The sequence below is a fragment of the Eschrichtius robustus genome, chromosome 16 (assembly GCF_028021215.1).
Source record: "Eschrichtius robustus isolate mEscRob2 chromosome 16, mEscRob2.pri, whole genome shotgun sequence".
NCBI classification, from domain to species: Eukaryota; Metazoa; Chordata; class Mammalia; order Artiodactyla; family Eschrichtiidae; genus Eschrichtius; species Eschrichtius robustus.
Genome location: NC_090839.1, coordinates 64,849,139 through 64,866,932, shown reverse-complemented (window position 1 = coordinate 64,866,932; position 17,794 = coordinate 64,849,139). Strand labels below are relative to the sequence as shown.

The 17,794-nt window shown below is 50.6% G+C and overlaps 1 protein-coding gene across 5 annotated transcripts in view; it reads right to left on the bottom strand.

Annotated features, from left to right (window-relative positions):
- SNX29 (sorting nexin 29) overlaps positions 1-17,794 on the bottom strand; it is a 565,105-nt gene that overhangs the window by 21,898 nt on the left and 525,413 nt on the right. The window lies entirely within an intron of this gene.

Sequence of the window (17,794 nt, the reverse complement as noted above, 5' to 3'; positions counted from 1 at the left end):
GTGAATAAATGGGAGGGGATGTGTTCCAGCAAATCTTTATTTGCAAAAACAGGCAGTGGGTGGGACTTGGCTTGTGGGCCACAGTTCACTGACCCCTGTTCTAAACTCTCTGTGGCTGTCTGATCACAGCTGGATCCATCCATCAATGGCTGCATAGCACTGAGGGGGCAGGACCAGGAATGGGCCTTTCTCTGTTCTACGAGCACTTGACTGCAAACGGAAATCGGCCATCTGTTTATCACCCAACACGTTTCAAGCTGAATGTGGAAAAGATTTTGCTTGGCGACTCCGCTGGCCCCCTGAACAGCACCCAGGACGCCAAAATGCCAGGCATGGGGACTGCCTCGAGTTGGTTTAAGCAGCTCTGTTTTCTTTTCAGAGAAGCGTGCAGAGGTCGAAAGCACTGAGACTGCGGAAGGCCTGGGGTAGGAGAGGCCTGGGCTTTAGGACTGGGTCCTGGGGCAAGGTCTGAGCCCCATTCCAGCCCTTCCCAGCCGTGTGGGAGAATCAAAAATGAGACTAACGCAAAGCATCTTGAGGGGCCCCGGCCTGTAGATGCTCAATAGACAGCAATATGAGGATGAGGATGGAAGTTGTTGAATAAAAGGTCGAAATTCGACCCCAGGATTTTCCATCTACCATTTCCCCAAGAAATGACATCATTTAACACAAACCCAGATGCTACAATGAATAGACAGCTCCCAGTGCGGCCGTTAAGTTTCAGGACGTTGCAGGACCTGTTCACTTTTGCCCCCCGCTCTTTGCTTCATGTTGGAATGCCTGCCCAGATGTCCTGATGTGACCAGCTGTCCCTTCTTTGGACATCTCTGCTCTGACCCCTTGGCCTGTAGTTACAATCACCTGTTCAATTTTTTTTTGCTGCCCTCAGCAGACCGAAAACACCAGGAGAGCGGGCACTCAACTGTCATATTTTCTTTGGTTTCCCCAGTCACCTGGCCCATTGCAGGTCCCTGGAAAACATCAGCTGCTTGAATGAAGTGCGGGCATCTGCGGGACACACACCCAGGACCCTGGCTGGAGACTCAAGGAACTGAGAGAGAGCTGGCCAGGGCCATCCTCTGACCCCAAGCTCCCAAAGGTCTAGCTGGAGAGCAGGACTCACACCGACACCCTGCTGTGCTGGGACCAGATGGGGGCCTGGGCAGAGCACACTGGCCTGGCGAGTTCATGGGGCTTAAGGGGAGGAGACTGATTCAGGCCAACTTTATCGAGAGCCGACAGAAGGCACCAGACAGAGGTAATTCCCAGAGGGCCTCACCCTCAAGGCACACAGGTCAGAGGAGACACAAACTGTCACCAACTGTCCCTACACTCCGGTATGAGCTAGACGATGACAGTGCTGTCGGAGAAAAGTGCCTCACCTGCCACAGAAGTTCAGCAGGAAGGGCAGGTGGGGCTGGTCACATAGAAGGTGACATCTGAACTGGGCCTCGGAAGGTAGGGGATTGCAAAAGAGGATCAGGCAGGGGAGACAGCAGGATCTAGGACAGAGGGGAAACGGTGGTGTATTAGGTAGCTTGTTACAGCAGCCGTACGACCCTAACACGTACTCCCTTCCAACAACACAGATGTATTTATTCTCTTAGAATTCTGGGGATCCTAAGTTCCAGATGGGTCTCACTGGGCTAAAACCCAGGTGGTGACACTGAGTTCCTCTGCTGAGTTTATGATTAACTTCTCTATCCAAAATTTTATTCCCTTTCTTGACCCAAACCTATTCCTGTGAAGGTTGAGGAGTATCAAAGAAAAGGGGGGATTAAAACCGTATATAAACCCGTGTCCCTGTCCTCTGAAGTAAAAGCTTTTGCTTTAGTTTCCTGGGCCTCCCCTGCATCTCAAAGGGCTGCTGGCTCAAGAGGTAATGATTAAGGAATGTGAAGGTGTAGAAACAAAGAATAGCTGTAGGGCCAGGAAACTGGTAGCAATTTAGACTGTAAATTATCTGTATAGAGTCACTGAAGTCCCAGTTCCCTGAAGGATATAAAGGCCTGACACACAGTCCTAAGTTGTTTTTCCAAGAAGCAGACCCTCACCAGATGGAAACCGCTGACTGCAAGCAGGTAGATCCCAGGCCGGTTGAAGCCAGAAGGTTGATGATGCTCGAAACTTCACCCTGATGCCAACCAGTTGGAGGGTTGTGCACGAGCTGATCATGCAACTGCAGCCCCCTCCCTCACACTGCCGTTAAAACCCCTTCCCGGAAAGCCATTGGGGAGTTCGGGTCTTTTGAGCATGAGCTGCTCTTTCTCCTTGCTTGGTGCCCTGCAATAAATGCTGTACTTTCCCTCACCACATCACTTTTTCCTTCACCACAATCCATAAAGCCAGTAGATTGGCTTTATTGCACACAGGTGTGTGGACCCCAGGTTCTGTAACAGTGTTGGCAGGGCTGTGTTCCTTCTGGAACTTCTGGGCGAGAATCTGTTATCTTGCCTTTTCCAGCTTCTAGGGGTTGCTTGCTATTCCTTGGCTCATGGCCTCTTCCATCTCCAAAGCCAGAAAGGGCAGGACAGGTCCCTGCCACGTCGCATCACTCTGACACTGGCTGCTCTTCTGCCTCTCTCTTCCCCTTTCCAGGACCTTTGTGATTATGCTGGGCCCACCCAGGAACCTCAGGATCATCTCTTTATGTTAAGGTCAACTGACTAGCAACTTTGATTCTCCTTTACCACATAACACATTCACAGGTTCTGGGGATTAAGACAGGGACAGGGACATCTGTAGAGGGATGCTCTTCCACACACCACAGGTGGGTAATTCAGTTTAACAGCAACCACCATTCACCACCTACTATGTGCTCGACACTTTACCTACAGTCCCATATTTAATCTCCGCAACAGCCCCATGAGGCTGATAACATTATCTCCATTTTATAGACGAGTCAGTGAAGGCTTGCGGGGAGACCTTGTTCTGGTCCCAGAGTTAGTAGCCGGTGATGCTGCGAGTGGACTAAAGGCAGCTTGACCACTGACTCTGCACCCTCCACCTCTGGCCTAAGCCATCTCTGGGGCTGCCCAGCATGTGAATGACCAGCCCCCAGTAAACACCCTGGCTGCAGTCTCTGAAGAGCTTTCCTGGTTGGCTAGAGTTCACGTGTGTTGTCACAATCTGATGCTAGGGGAATTAGGTGCATCCAGTGTGAGCCCCCTGGGTGAGGACCTTGCAAGCTTGCACCTGGTCCTCCTTGGACTCCAGCCCCTGTGGCTTTCCTGTTTGCTCATCTTCCGTTCACCAGAATAAATCAGAGCCATGAGTGCAAGTCTATGCTGGGTCTTTGAGTTCTCCTAGTGAATCACTGGACCTGGAGGTGGTCTCTGGACCCCGGACACCCCACCCTTTCACTGCACTTATATCATGAGTTCTGGCAGAGCGGGGACCAAGGCTGCCTGGATTATTGCTCTGTCTCTGGCACAAGGAAGGGGCTCACTGGCCGCTGCACGAGGAAGCTCCTTGCCAGGACAGCCCGGCTCTAAGTCCAGCCTTTGGCCTTGTGCACGAGGAGAGTGATGCGTGCAGAGTCAAGGTTAGGACACGGGTGCCCCAGTTCCCAGATGGGTCCTTGATTTCGTGTTCCCCCAAACCCAGCCCGTGTCAAATGGGGGCACTCTGCACACCCCTTCCCCACCCTCTCTCCTCCTTCGGGGGGAGCCCAGCCTCCCAGAGGTGCTAGGAGTAGGAAAAACAAAAGCGAGAACCTTCTCTGAGGGAGAAGGGGCCTCAGCGAGCAGCGGCTGAGAGCGCCCAGCTCAGGGACTTGCTTCAGGCTGATGACATCCTGCCTGGGATCCAGCCCGACTCGGTCTGGCTCCTCTGCAGGGAATAAGAGCTCAGCCCTCTGGGAAACCACTGTACCCACTTCTCAGACACCTGCAGGCGTCAGCCCAGCACGGTGTAAGGGGGGCCTCCACCAACGGGGCGGCATGTCAGTCCCCTTGACCAGAAGACGGGAGCTGCAGGAGAGACCCCGCACCTCATGGCTGCAGGCCCTGCCTGTGGGGAGCCCATCAGTGCTCCGACCCGGGGAAGCTGCCCGCTGAGCCCCACGGGGAGCGGGATGCTGGGCTGAGGCCGTGGGTGTGGGGAGGAAGCCAGGAAAAGAAGGTTCTGCAGAGAATGCAGGCCCGAGGCGTTGGCTGGGTGGCTGCCCGCGGCCTGGCCCGCACTCACCGCGCCACTCAAGCGGCTTTCAGCCCGGCTGGTCCGGCCCAAGGCCGTGGAGAAGCTCTGGACAGACTCAGAGGGGACAGAAGTGCCAGGGGAACAAATTCTCCTCAAGATCAACCTGGGCAGAGGACAGGCTGCCCAGCACTCCCGTGGTAGCCTTTAGGAATTTCCTTAGAGCGCTCACTAAAGAGAAGAAAACTAACGTACATTGAGCACCTACTGTTTGCCTAGTAACATGCCAGGCTCTTAGAGCATCATGTTTAACTGAGTGAGAGGATCTGAAGCAAATGGCCTGGGTTCACATCCCTGCTCTCACAGAGAGGCTGAGGGCCTGGGGTGGGTTCCTCACCTCGCTGTTGTGCTGTCCTCTGTGAGGTGAGGCTGGTACCACGATGGCCCTGAAGTCGAGAGGGTCAAATGAGTGAGCACACGTAAGGTGCTCAGCGCAGGCTCTGATGCAGGGAAGTTCAAATGAGCTGTTACCACTGCTGCTTCCCTTTGAGGGAGGGTAATAAGAAGCCCATCTTATAGATGAGGACACTGAGGGTCAGAGAAGACCCATGGTGGGAAGTAGCGAGCGTCTCGTAAAGCAGAACTGAGACAAAGTAAGTAGAGCAGCTGGCCCATGACCAGCCCACAGTAAGGGCACAGTAGCAGCTGACGGCCGCTCTCACCTGGAAAAAGGCAAACCAAGGTGCAGCTCCCACGCTTTCTGCACTGAAGCCCTAATAGCAGTGAACTTTCTAGGTCAGGCATGAAAGGAGCGACTTCTCTCTGTTAGGATTTCCCTGCCACCCTCTTCCTATATATACAGCAGGCATAACAGGCTGCAGCCCCGATGCTACTTTTAGCTGCGATACAACATGACAGCCCTCGTGTAGTTTTGGGGGTGACCCTCTGAAGAGGGGCTGTGGCAGGGAATGGGAAGCCCTGGACTCTGGAGTCAGCAGGGTCTGCTTTGGAATCTCAGGCAAGTCACTTAATCTATGAAGCCTCAGCTTGCTCACCTGTAAAATGGCAACAATGGTAGCTACGTTACATGGTTGAGGATGAGAATAGAAAAGGCCTATCAAGTGTCTCTCACAGTCTCAGAGACAAGGGGCTCTCCATGAATGACAGCTACCATTACTATTATTACTACTGCTATTGTTTTATAAAAACCACAAATCAGTTTCATCTCTGGACCCAGCCCTGTTCCACTAGTACTGGCTGCCCTGAGCATGGTCTTGACAAGCATACTGATGCCACCTCTGGGCTCAGCCAGAGAGAGGCTGTGAGTCACCAGCAGTGTCAGCCTGGGATGGCACACAGCAGCGTGCTTGGGACAGTGGTCCACAGTTGGACCCAAATAGATGAGCATTCTGGGTGCCGACTCAACACGGCCGAGGTAAAGCCACTTGGGGATTGAAGCCACCTCCTCCAAGGAGCCTGCCGGACTCTGATAAATCAGCCTGTACGTGGCTGTGTTTCCTCTGACTCAAGGAAGACCCTGCTAATTCTCACCCTCTGCAAAACCTGCTCAAGGTAGGGCACGGGAGAGGGAGGGTCTTAGAGGCCCTTAGTGCAATATACCCATTTTAGAGGCCAGGAGCTGAGGCTCAGAGAGGGGAGGGACGTGAGGCATCAAAGGGTTCCCTCCAGCTATTTAAGGACACGTCCAGCACCTCCTTTGCCCAGTGGACCTTCTTCCTGCCCCTGCCTGGGCTCCTTGCCTGATATCAGAAGCCCTTGGCCATTTCCTGGCTTAAGAAGGGATCTTTACTAGTTTGGAAGCTGAAGAGGTAGAACGTGGCCCCAGGAGAGCATAGTCTTGTTGATGTCACTGCTTCTTTCACAAGTCAAGGGTACTATCTGGAAGAGAATGACGATGATGGAGCAGGGCATATATCTACACAAAACTCTAATTCAAAAAGGTACCTGCACCCCTATGTTCATAGCAGCACTATTCACAATAGCCAACACATGGAAACAACCTAAATGTCCATCGACAGATGAATGGATAAAGAAGATGTGGCACATATATACAATGGAATATTACTCAGCCATAAAAAGGAACGAAATTGAGTTATTTGTAGTGAGGTGGATGGACCTAGAGACTGTCATACAGAGTGAAGTAAGTCAGAAAGAGAAAGACAAATACCATATATCACTTATATGTGGAATCTAAAATATGACACAAATGAACCTATCTATGAAACAGAAACAGAATCACAGACATAGAGAACAGACTGAGGGTTGCCAAGGGTGTGGGTGGGGTGGGAGAGGGATGGAGTGGGAGGCTGGGGTTAGCAGGTGCTTGTATATACAGGATGGAGAGACCACAAGGTCCTACTGTACAGCACAGAGAACTATATGCAGTATCCTATGATAAACCATAATAGAAAAGAATATTAAAAAAAGAATGTATATATATGTATAACTGAATCACTTTGCCGTTCAGCAGCAATGAACACAACATTGTAAATCAACTACACCTCAATAAAAAAAAAAAAAAAAGATGATGGGGCAGACCCCAGGCTGAAGCAGAGAGAGCTCCTCACATAGGTGACAGAGAGAAGAGGCTTGCAGCTTTGTGGGAAGAGCCCCGCCCGGCTTGGCCGAGGGCTTCGCCAACCTCGTCCATCCCACCACGCTTCTCTCCAGATGCTCCGAGCAGCGTCTGGAGGCTGCTGGTTACTCTCGAGGGTCCAAGACTGGTCACCTGAACGGTGTAACGGGGAACAACAGCTCTGGGGTGTGGGCCAAGAGGATCAAGAAACTAATATAGAAACGGACGTTAGCGTCCTGTTACGGACAAGGCTCCAGAGAGGGCCGCTGCCACAGCACCCACGTGGCTGGCGAGTGTGTGACTGCATCTCAGGCTCAGGGCTGCCTGACGCCCAAAGGCGGCTCTTCCTACTACATCGCGGCCTCCTGGACAAAGGTCAGAGATGTTCCCGGTGCAAAGAGCCCGGCCCTCGTTGTGTCCGCCCTCCTGCCTGGGCTCATTCTCCTTTGGTCTCCAGTTGGATCCTGCTCAGAACTCCCAGGCTTCTCCATATCTTCTCGGCTGGTCCCTCTCAGGTACCAACCTCTACAAGGTGGGCCGGCAGGGCCCCATCCTCCCTCCCTAGGCAACCTCCCCCAGGCTGGTGGCCTCAGGTGCCACCTGTGTGAGATGACTCCTAAGATTCCATCCCCAGTCCAGCCCTTCATCCTGAACTCCAGGCTCTTAGACTCAGTCGCCACCCAGATGTCTGACAAGTATGGCAAACCGAACAAGTCCAAGGCCGCCTCTTGATTCCCCCGCTACCCTTGGCCATCTCCACTTTGTAAATGGCAACTCTCTTCTTCCAGTTCCTCACACCAACAACCTTGGGGCCAGCCTGACTCCTCTCTTTCCCTGAAGCCCACATTGACCCACAGGCAAATCCTGTCTGCTCTACTTTCAGGACACATCCAGAATCTGACTGCTGCTCACACCACGGCCCGTCCCGGCTGGACCCAGCCACCATCTCCTCTCGCCTCAGTGACAACATTGTCCCCTGCTTGGCCTGCCTGCTTCTCTTCTGGTCCCCTCTGATGGCTCCCATTTCACCCCAAATGGCAGCCAGAGTGCTCCCCTGACTGTCCTCATCACCTTCCTGACCTCACCTCTGACGCTCTCCCCCTCATTCACTCTGCTCCTGCTATACTGGCTTCCCTGCTGTTTTTCAAGCAGGCTGAACAGGCTCTGCCTCGAGGCCTTTGCACTTGCTGTTTCTGCCACCTGAATCAGTCCCTCAGGTCTCCACGTTGTCAAACTATGCTTGTGGCCTTCCTCCAATCATACGTGACACACCCCCAGCAGGCCTCTTCCCTTACACACTCCCTAGGGTGCCCTTTCCTGTTTTATTTTTCTCCATAGTAATTACCATCTGACATACATATGTTTACATGTTCATTTAAGGTCCATGAGGGCTGTGACTTTGTTTTAGTCACTGTTGAACTATCAGTATCTGAAATGGTGCACGTAGTAGGTGCACAATAAATATCTGCTGGGTGGGATAAATGGACAGATGGACAGACTGAGGGATTTTCCTCCCCATCATCCCTGCTCCAATCCCACCATGACTTCAGTCCCCCTCCTGTCCCAGCCGAGGCTGAAGCAGCTGTGATTATTCCTCCCTGGAACTCTGACAGATCCTGGGGAGGACCAAGCTAGCCTGAGTGTACCTGTTAGTGTTTAGACTAATTTTAGTCTCTTTATTTTTACGTATTTTGAAAGCAGTCCTAATCGTTTATATTTAAAATCTCCTGTAATAAATGTACCTGCATAGAAGGTAGCTGCTCAAATGTCTCTGTAATTCTCTCATCATGTTTTCTTAGTTCTCCAGTGAAACCAACAGCTTTAATCACAGTGGTTCTATATGTATTAAGAAATAAAGTTTTCCCCCTTTGTTCTATATCATTTAATTATCGATCAATCAAGTTAGTATTTATACTCAACTCGTATCATCGTTCTTGGGTTGAACAAAGGATGGAGAAGGGAAATTACGTGTTATCAATACCTTATGGCATAGAGCACCTGCTACATGCCTGGATGCTTCATATTCACTGCATCGGTACCCACCGCCATGCTGTGAGGTCTCGGTTATTGGCTCCATTTTATGGATGAAGAAATATGAGGTGCATAGAAGAGAATAAATTGCCGAAGGTCACGTAACTAAGTGACAGGCTGGGGACCTGAACCCAGGACTGCCCCACTCTTTCCAGTTGTATTTTACTGATATTCAGATATTCAAACTACAGTCCCCACCGAAGTAAAGAATAAATAAATAAATATCCCCAGATATCTGGGCTGCTCAGGCTCCCCTCCAAGATTCATCCCTTCCTGATAGAGGCACGCCTTGGAGATAGCGTGGGTGCAGTGGTCCAGACCACCGCGATAAAGTGAATATCGCAGTAAAGCAAATCACACAAATTTTTTGGTTTCCCAGTGCATATAAAAGTCAAGTTTACACTATACTGTAGTCTATTAAGTGTGCAATAGCATTATGTCTAAAAAAATGTACATACTTTAATTAAAAAATACTTCATTGCTAAAAAATGCTAACCATCATCTGAGCCTTCAGTGAGCTGTAATCTTTTCGCAACAGTAACATGAAAGATCACAGATCACCGTAACAGTTATAATCATGAACAAGTTTGAAATATTGTGAGAACTACCAAATGGTGACAGAGACATGCAGTGAGCAAATGCTGTTGGAAAATGGGCCAACAGACTTGCTTGATGTAGGGTGGCCACAAACTTTCAGTTGGTTAAAAAAAAAAAAAGCAATACCTGTGAAGCTCAATAAAATGAGGTGTGCCCGAATTTCTTCTCTCAGAAGGGTTTCCCACGCCGAAAGGTGTCACGCCCCCTCCGCCCGCAGGCAGCCCTGCGGGGTGGGGGTGGGGATGTCTGGAGAGCCAGACCACAGGGCCCCTGTGATGAGGGGGGGCTGGCCTCGCTCAGCAGCACACTGATGGTGCCCTGTGTCCCGCTGAGGCCGCGAAGTACAGATCTGGAAAACTGGCGGAGGCAGCCGGCCACAGCGGGAGGAGTACAGGCCTGGTTCCCGCAAGACCTCACTGGCTCGGCGGAGGATGGTCCCTCCCCGCCCGCGGCAGCCTGCAGAGCGGGCGCTCAGGGTCTGATGAGGAAGCCACCCAGAGTGCCCACGTGCCCAGTGAAGGAGAGAGAGCTGGTTTTCAAAGGCTGGCCCTGGGTCTCAGGCTGGAATCTAAAGGCCGCACCGTGACCCCTGAAGCCCCGGCCTAGACACTGCCCTCACCTCCTCCACCGGCCGGCCCTGGCTCACCGCCCTCACCCTCCAGCCTCACTCCTCACTCCTCTCTCCCTCCGCCCTCTTTGGTTGCCTGACTCCCGTCATCCTCCTCATTCAGCAAACACCTCCCTGACCCCAGACCAGCCGAGGCTCCCATGTTGTGTCTGAGGGCACCGCATGTGGGTCCTGTGCTGCACCTACAGGTGTAACTGACCCCTTTAACCCTTCCCTGGGTAAGGTGGTCACGGCTTGCTCTAAGGGCGGCAGTGCCAAGGGGCCACCCTCATAACACCCATCCCCAGTGGTGTAAAGCACAAGTCGGACAGACCCCTCCACTGACATTACCCAGGATAAACCATATGTTAAGCCACAAACCAAGTCTCAACAGATTTTTAAAAGATGGATTTCATACAAAGTATCTTCTTCGACCACAAGAGGATGAAGTTAGAAATCAATAACAGAAGGAAAACTGGAAAATTCACAAGTTGTTGTAGAAATTAAACACACTCTTAAACAACAATTGGATCAAAGAAGAAATCACAAGGGAAATTAGAAAATGCTTCAAGAGGAGTGAAAACAAAATCCCAATATACCAAAACCTATGGGATGCAGTGAAAGCAGTGCTAAGGGGGACATTTATAGCTATAAATGCTTATATTAAAAAGATGTAAAATCAGAACTCTAATTTTATGACTTCAGGAACTGGAAACAGAGCAAACTAAACTCAAAGTTAGCAGGAGGAAGAAAATAAGGATGAGAGCAGAGAGAAACAAAATAGAGAATAGAAAAGCAGTAGAGAAAATTAATGAAACCAAAAGTTGGTTCTTTGTAAAGATCAACAAAATTGACAAACCTTTAGCTAGATGGACTAAGAAAAGAAAGATAAAAGACTCAAATTACTAAAATCAGAGATGAAAATATGGACATTATTACTGATTCTACAGAAATAAAAAGGATTATAAGAGTGCTATGACATACCGTATGCCAACAAATTGGATAACCTAGGTGAAATTCTTAGGACAACCTAGGACAAATTCTTAGAAACAAAAAACCTACCAAGACTGAACGTATGAAAGAAATAGGAAATCCAAATAGATGTATGACTAGTAATGAGAATAAATCAGTAACCAAAAATTTCCTGAAAAAGGAAAGGCCTGCACCCGATAGCCTCACTGGTGAATTCTGCCAAACATTTAAAGAACTAATGCCAATACTTTTCAAACTTTTCCAAAAAATGGAAGAGGAGGGAACACTTCCTAACTCATCTATGAGGCCAGCACTGCCCTGGCACAAAGCCAGACAAAGACACTACAGACTCAAATCCCTGAAGAATATTGATGCAAAAACCCTCAACAAAGCACTAGCAAACCAAATTCAGCAGCATAGTAAAAGGATTACATACCATGACCAAGTAAGATTTATTCTTGGAATGCAAGGATAGCTCAACATACAAAAATTGATCAATGTAATACACCACACTAACAGAATGAAGGAGAAAAAAAGATCATCTCAATTGATGCAGAGAAAGTATTTGACAAAATTAGACACTCTTTCGCAATAAAAACACCCTTGCACCCTTGACTTCTGGAGCACAACCCTGTGCCTGACTGTGCAGCAAGGACTTTAAATGCATTCGTCTCACTCAGTCCTCTTAGCAACCCCAAGAGGGAGGAACTACAATTGTGCCCATTCTACAAAGGCGATAACTGAGGCCCAGTGAGGTTAAGTGACTCACCCAGATTCACACAGCTATTAAACAACAGAAGACTTGGCCCATGCTTTGACATCATGTCCATGCTCCTGATAATAACAATCACAGCAGCAGCAGTAGCAGCAGTGGAGATGGCAAAAGCATATACCACGTTTACCATGGGCCAGGCACTGTTCTAGGTGCAATCCTCACTACAAGCCAGCAAGCCGGGTGCTACTGTTAACTCCATTTTACAGACGAGGAATCTGAGACCCGGAGAGGTGAAGTAACTTGATCAAGGTCTGATGGCTAGGTGGGGGCAGGGTCCAGGCTGGAACCCAGACCTGGCTCCCAGGCCGGCCCATGCCCTTGGTCACTGTCCTATACGGTCTGCTGAGATGGGAACCAACCTCCCTCTTTAACTTGCACTCTGAATTATAAGGTCACCCTTCCCAGGATTAACCACACCCAAGATCACTGCTGGGGACTGTGTAGTGCAGAGGTCGTCAAGCTTTTGTGAAGGGCCAGATAGTAAATATTTTAGGCTGTAAGAGTCACACAGTCTCTGAACCACTCACCTCTGCCATTGCAGTGTGAAAGCAGCCACAGACTGTACATAACAGATGGGAGTGGCTGCGTTCCAATAAAGCTTTATCTATGAAAATAAGCAGCGAGGTGGATCTGGCCCTGGGGTTTTGTCTGTGGACCCCTAGTTTAAGCAATAATGGGGCCAATTTTGAACCATCCACTCTCCTTTATTTGGAGGACACAGGCCAGAGAAGGGCCATAGTCTGGGCTCAGAGGACAGAAGAAAACAGCCAGACCTTTGTCTTCTATATGTACAGATTCTGGAGGACACAGGCGCCTCAGTCTGTTTCAAAGTAGCTCTTTCCAAAAAGCCCCGGCTGGCAGAGGCCCTCAATCACTAGCTCCGACTGGGAGCCGAACGCTGCTCTCTCAGGACACACCATCTGCAGGAGGGCAAAGTCCTGCTCGAGGCTGCAGGCCCTAGAGCCAGCGAAGTGGCATTGTATCAGCCCATGAGCGGGACAGAAATAATCCCAGGGGGTGGAGTCAGGCGGGGGCGGGCTGGGAAGGTGACTGCGTACCTGGTACGTGGCAGCGAAGTGCCGCCACCTGTGTGCACTGGGAGGCAATGTCGCCCCCTCCTTGGGGCTGCAGGGCCTCCATGTTTAAACAGGTCCACATGGCAAGCCAGCTACTCATCAAAACTCTGTGGAGCTATTTGGGACCAGGGGCTTTCTCCTTGTCCCCCCACCCCCTTTTTCCTAATCATTCCTATTTCCCTGGGGGCTAGCAGAGTGTGTGCACTTGGTAACTGTGCTAGGGGAGCGGGAAGAGCACGCCCGGGCTGTGGAGCCTCAGAATGGCTATGAAAGCCCGGTTCTGCCGCTTCCTGGCTGTGTGAGCGTGGGCAAGTTGCTTAACTTCTGTGAGCCTCAGTTTCCTCATCTGGAAATAAGGTGCACACAGAATGGTGATGATAATACCTAACAGCTGCCGATTACTGGACCACCCACCACGGGCAAGGGGCAGTCCACACCCAGGTGGTGTGTGATCGCCTTGATGCGTCAGGGTTCTTCTCTGAGGGACTAGCTGCAGTGACCTTCCCCACTTCCTGGATTTCTGAGCCTGATCTACATCCCTTGCTACACCTACCCTTTGGGATTCGTGCAGCTCCAAAATTCTTCAACTTGAATATACATGAGTTAGTTATCACCCTTCCCTCGGAAGCTCTGGGCATCCCACCGAGGACATCTTGCTGAATTCCCTGGCACGAGGACCTGGAAGGGTTAAGAGCTTGAGCTTCGGAATCTCGGCTCTGCCATTCACCAGCTGTTTGACCCGCAGCAAGTGACCACACCTCTGGGCTTAATTTTCCTGCCCCTATGGAAAGGATGGTAAGTGAAGATAATTCGAGTAGTAGCTCTCTCAAGGGCTGAAGGGAGAAATAAATGGGATCTCCCACGAACCCACCAATCCCAGGGTCTGACGGAGAATAAGGAATGGCACTGATTAATAAACACCTGCAGGACAAATGAGCCACTTAATGGAGTATCCTGGGAGAACGTCCCTGGTCCGCACAGTCCGAACATAAACATTCCATCCGGGCCCCAATAAGAGACCTGCCTCTTCAGAAGACAAAGGCTAGAAAGGAAGTTTAGAGTCTCCACAGATGACAGAGACTCTGAGTTTCAGCAGACAAGCCCCAGGACCCCTTCCAATATCAGCTCCCCTTTCCGACACTCTTGACGTTTGCTGCCCCGAGACTACAGGGTCTGCCTCCCCAACCTTGCCTGAGTGTCAGGGGACACCTGTCCCTGGGAGCCCTGAAGCAGTTCTCAGGGACAGTCTAACACCCTGAGCTGTGCCCTGGGGGTTAAGGAAGCAGGTTTCGTAGTTCCCGGTTGATGCACACACCTCCCCCTCCCTCCTGCCGTGTGTTCTAAACGACGAAACCTTATTTTAAAATCTAGGACTGTGGACTTATTTTTCACAACAGCCTTCAGCACCCGAACCTGCTGAAAGACCTTTGCCCCTGCTGACATGAGCAACAGGAATTCCTGTGGCTTCGGGATGTGACAAGTCAGAGCTGGAGGTCTGGAGTCCAGGGCCTCTGCAGTTGCGTTGTGGTGTGACCTTGGCTGAGCCCCTTCCCTCCCGTCCCCCACCTCTCTCACCGTCTCTGTTCCTCATCTGCAACAAGAGGGCACCGGATCCTACTTTTGTGACCCAGGGCAAAGGGACACGAGGGTTCCTGTAGCGTGGTAAGAGACCTTTTGGCCTAGACTGCCCTCCTCCAAATACAGAGAGAGTCCCTCACACCTCCACCCCAGGGGCTGGGAGGAAACCACCTGGGAAATCTACTCTACAGTCCCAATCAAACCCATGCAACCCCCAAATCCACTAATCCATCCTGGTGAACATGTTACACTCAGAATGCCCTACCAACACAGTTGGAAGCGTGTCTAAAGATAGATGACGCCTGCTGGTAGCGGTAAGGCACACCTCCCACTCCACGAGGAGTGATAAGCTGGGGCCATGCAGAAGATTCCTGCACAGAAGTGGGATCTCGTGGCTCAGTGGGCGTGGAAGGCTGGCCCAGATTCAGCTAATCAAGGCACTCCATTCCCTGGGTCACAGTGACTGGCTTGGAGACGAGCCAATGACCCAAAGCTCGGCCAATCAGAATCTTCCCTAGGACTTCGGCAGAAGCCAGTGAATAGGATACTTATTCTTCAGGACCTGCATCTGTAGGGTCCGTAAGAGCATGTAGCTGCCAGGGGCCATCTTCCATCTGATAGAGAGAACCTGCTTGAAAATGAAGCCAACACAGTGTCCTGTTGACATTATATGAACCTTTGGATCCAGCCTTTGAAGCCACCACTATCCCTGGGCTTTATAGTTACGTGAGCTAATAAGTACTTCTTTTCAGCTGAAGACAATTCCAAGTAGGTTTCTTAAATTTTACAAACCAGAGTCCCTCATGACATATATCATGATTCTGGGGCCTTTAGAGACTCGGATATTTAGCATTTTGAATGCCTATCATGGGTCCAGATACCTTACAAGATGCCTTTACCTCATTTTTCCACTTAGCTAATAGCTTATTTTTGTAAAAAGCAGTGAGAATATAGTGTTTCCATGCATGAATGACCTTCGAGTCAGAGGCCAGGGATCAAAACCTGCCTCGGACCAAAGTCCATGCTCCTAATACTTTGCCTTCGAACAGCACAAGCTGAGGAGTTAGACCCAAGTTCAATGCCAGCTCTGAAACCTGCCAGCTGTGTGATCTTGGGCAAGTCCTTCAATCACTCGAGGCCTCAACTTCCTCATCTACAAACTGGGAATAAGGATGGGTCCCACCTCTCTTAGAATTGCAGATGAAATGAGGTCCTGCCTGTAAAGTGCATAACACAAGGCCTGACACACGGCAGGAGCACCGGGTGACGTGGCTGAATCTGAAGTGGTGGCTCCTTTCAGGGATCAGTCGGTCTGGGAAGAGACAATATTGCAGGATTTGAGCTAACTGGTGACTAGGCCTATCTCTGCTATACTAATTTGAAAAAAAAAAAAAAGAAAGAAAGAAAAAGAAAACAGAGAGGAGCAGTGTCCCAAACAGGAACCCTTCTGGATTTATCAGATAAGTCTCCTTAAATGGACCTCTCGTCTGGGGAGGTCCCCACTGTGGGGAATCAATGGAAAGTAGCTTTTGGTTCATGACAGTAAACATTCACTGAGCATCGGCCATTGCCCAGCCCTGTGCTCCACAGCAGAGATAAAAGGCGAGGGGGGTTCCTGCCCTCTGGATGGTTACACTGGAGCGGGTGAGAGACACACGTCCACATGGCAGGTCAGGATGAGGCACTAGTGGCCTCGATGGAGGGAAGCACACGAGGGGATGGGAATCAGGAGAGGGCCCCGCCACCCCTGCCTGATGGTGGTGGTAACAGGGTGTCAGGACAGCTAAAGGACGACTTGACAGGGCCAAGGTATGAACTCGGGAGAGAGGCCGGGCCATGGAGAGAGGTTTGGCAGTCCCTGCTAGGGCAGGGTGGTTAAAAACCGCATGACAGAGTGGTTACGACCTGGGACCCTGGAGTCACACACATCTGAGTCCGAGATGCTGTCCCCCTTACTCACTATGGACGGATCCTTCGGCAAGTTCATTAGCCTCTCTGGGCCTCAGTTTATTCATGGTAACTGCCCTCAGAGGGAGTATTACAAAAATTAAGCAAGATAATTCAAGCAGACAGAGAGAATTCTGGCAGGCAGAAAGTGCTCGATAAATGCTATCATAATTCCTAGTAACATTCCCCGGCACTGAGCATTCACTCCCTGACATAATACATGTTTACATAGCATACTCTTCTTTGCATGCACAACTATCCCATGATACTTTGGTGCAGAAAATGCAAAAGAAGGCGTCCAGATCTGGGGAAGATAGAGTAATCTCACCCCACCCTGGGCCTCCCACCAAATGAGGCTATAAAACCTGGAGAGAATGCACGAGGCAGCTCTTCAAGGAGCCTGAAAAATCATAATAGCAGGTGGACAGGGGAAGGTGACCAGAATTTGATGAACCGTTAAACCTCAAGTGAGTTCACCGTTGTTAACCTCTGGAATCCTTCAGCCTGGACTCAAGGGAGCCGGACACCTGAGAGTGGGCAGGGTGTGGACAGAGAGCGCTCTGGGCAAGCCCTCTGGTTCTACTCACGAGGCAGGAAAGGGGGTTCCTAATGGTCAGAAAGAGTAGGGGACACCCGTGTTTCTTTTCTTATTTTTTAATTTTTATTTTTGGCCGTGTTGGGTCTTGGTTGCTGCGCGCGGGCTTTCTCTAGTTGCGGCGAGCGGGGGCTACTCTTTGTTGCGGTGCGCGGACTTCTCATTGCGTTGGCTTCTCTTGTTGTGGAGCACGGACTCTAGGCACGCAGGCTCAGTAGTTGTGGCGCACGGGCTTCGTTGCTCCAAGGCATGTGGGAACTTCTCGGACCAGGGATCGAACCCGTGCTCCCTGCACTGGCAGGTGGATTCTTAACCACTGTGCCACCAGGGAAGTCCCCTGTGTTTCTTTTCTCTCCTTCCTCTATGCTCTCATGCCTCAGTCTGGGCCTGAAGCACCTAGAACTCTGAGGGAGGGTGAGGTAAGATGAATAACAGTTCCCTAAAGATGTCCTGTATTAATCCCTGTTACTTTATATGACGAAAGGGTCTTTGCAGTTTAAGGCTTTGAGATGAGGAGATGATCCTGGATTATCTGGGTGGGCCCAGTGTGATCACAAGGTTCTCATAAGGAGCTGGAGGTCAGAGTCACAGAGCAGCTGATGGCAGCAGAGGCTGAAGTGATGCAAGGAAGATGCCACAGCACGGGCAGCTTCTAGAAGCTGGAAAATGCAAGCAAACAGATTCTGCCCTAGAACCTCCAGAAGAAACCAGCCCTGCTGACGTCTTGACTTCAGTCCTGTGTGACCTCTAGAACTCGAAGGCAATACACTCGAGCTGTCTTAAGTCACTAAGTTTGCGGTAGGTTTGTTACGGTGGACATGGGAAACTAATACGGGGGAAATATTCTTCAAATGAAAGAGCTGTGGTCCCACAAGGGCAGGAC